The sequence below is a fragment of the Suricata suricatta genome, chromosome 1, assembly GCF_006229205.1.
Source record: "Suricata suricatta isolate VVHF042 chromosome 1, meerkat_22Aug2017_6uvM2_HiC, whole genome shotgun sequence".
Taxonomy (NCBI): Eukaryota; Metazoa; Chordata; class Mammalia; order Carnivora; family Herpestidae; genus Suricata; species Suricata suricatta.
Genome location: NC_043700.1, coordinates 50627684 through 50630042, shown reverse-complemented (window position 1 = coordinate 50630042; position 2359 = coordinate 50627684).

Genomic DNA, 2359 nt, shown 5'->3' with positions numbered 1-2359 from the left:
AGACAAATGTTACTTTGAATAAAAAAATATTTACAATTGGCACGCTTAGTGGCTCACTTGGTTGAGAGCCCAACTTCAGCTCAGGTCATGATCTCACTGTTCATGAGTTCCAACCCCACTGTGGGCCTCTGTGCTGACAGCTCAGAGCCTGGAGCCTGCTTCAGATTGTCTCCCTCTCTCTCTCTCTCTACCCCTCCCCAACTTGCATTCTGTCTCTCTTACAAAAATAAAGAACAAAATAGATTTATTTTATGTGGCTTATTTTCTCATGTACTATGAAATTATATTTATTGCTTATCTTTCACAGGTTGATAAATCACATATGATCAAAATGTTTGAACATTCAAGTATAGAAATGATCTCATGAAGTTTGGGATGATTCACTAATTTGAAGCTTAAATACACATCATAGTTAAAAAGGATAACCAAATATTGTAGTTTTCTTCAATCCAGCAATATACATGATAAAACAACCTGAATATGAAATGCTTTAAAAAAATTTTCTTTCACAAGGTGCCTGGTTGGCTCGGTTAAGCGTCCGACTCTTAATTTGAGCTCAGGTCGGGATCTCATAGTTTCATGAGTTTGAGCTCCACATCAGTCTCTGTGCTGACAACATGGAGCCTGTTTGGGAATTCTTTCTCTCTCCTTCTCTCTCTGCTCCTTCCCCACTCACTCTGTCTCTCTCTCTCTCAAAATAAATAAGTAAACTTATAAAAAAAATAATAAATTTCTTCCTCCTTGGATTTGGCAAAAAAAAAAAACAACCCACCCAATTCTTTAATTTTTAAAACTCCGAATGATTAGTATTCAGTCTATTTGTTTTGAAAAGCCTCACTGGCCGAGTGTATCTACCTGATTTCCTGCACCTCAGACCAGATAACCATTTGTTTCCCTCTATTTTCTAAATATATATGTAAAATATTCAGCAGCATCCTAAATCCTATGAGATCTATAAGAATACCAGCAACTTAGTCCATCTTTCAAATCAAAGGATTCATCCTGGAGTAAAACTCTGAATACAATAAATGTGATACAGTGTTCAGAATGTTTTGGCTTTAAACTACTTTACAGAATCTAGCTTTACAGAAGCCTTGTAATGAATATAAAAACAGCTTTAACTAAAATATAAAACATATTTGATATCAGAAACCAACCTTACCTCATGGAGAGAAAGACTGAATAGCATTCCTAGCACAATCTTGCAGCATTCCCACTAGATAATGAATGGATGAACTATCCATGCTGCTGAAGAACTTTGTGGGTGGGGCATGTAGTGCAATAATGATTTCAGGAATAGATTCCAGTGATTGATCCCCTATGTATAACACCCAGTGCTCATCCCAACAAGTGCCTTCCTTAATGCTCCTTACCCATTTAGTCCATCCCCCCACCCACAACCCCTCTAGTAACCCTCAATTTATTCTCTGTATTTAGGAGTCTCTTATGCTTTGACCCCCCCTCCTTGTTTTATATTATTTTTTTTCTTCCCTTCCCTTCTGTTCATCTATTTTATATCTTAATTCCTCATGTGAGTGAAGTCCTATGATATTTGTCTTTCTCTAATTTCGCTTAACATAATACACTCTAGTTCCATCCATGTAGTTGCAAATGGCAAAATTTCATTCTTTTTGATCACCAAGTAATACGCTATTGTATATATATATATCTATATACATGTATAGATATATGTATACAATATATATACATACCATCTCTTCTTTATCCATTCATCTGTCAATGTACATTTGGGCTCTTTCCATACTTTGGCTATTGTTGATGGAACTGCCATAAACATCAGGGTGCATCTGCCCCTCTGAACAAGGTTTTATTATAGAAATTCAATACTGTTTTCCAGGGAGAAAAAAGTAAAAGCAGATATTTTGAAAAATTGCAATTCCATTAAAGCCTATTGGCATTTCTAATAATGTTTATTTATTTTTGAGGAAGACAGAGTTCGAGCAAGGGAAGGACAAAGAGAGAAGGAACACAGTCTGAAGCAAACTCTAGGCTTCAGGCTGTCAGCACAGAGCCCAAAGCGGGGCTTGATCTCATGAACAGTGAGATCATGACCTGAGCCAAAGTGGGGTGATTAAAGCCATTCAGGCCCCCCAAGGCTATTGGAATTTAGATAAAGATACCCTCCATCTCTAGGAGAAAAAAAACATTATAATAGTGCAAAGCTATCTGTATCATTTTAATGATTGCATTCCTCAATAAATCCAGGAAAGCTAAAAGAGAACAATTTCAAATGCACTATCTTATTTAATAAAAAACCAGCTTTACGAGAAAATACTGAATCTGTATAAAGCTTGCAGTGAATTTGAAAGTACTATCTCAGTAAAGAATAAATAACATT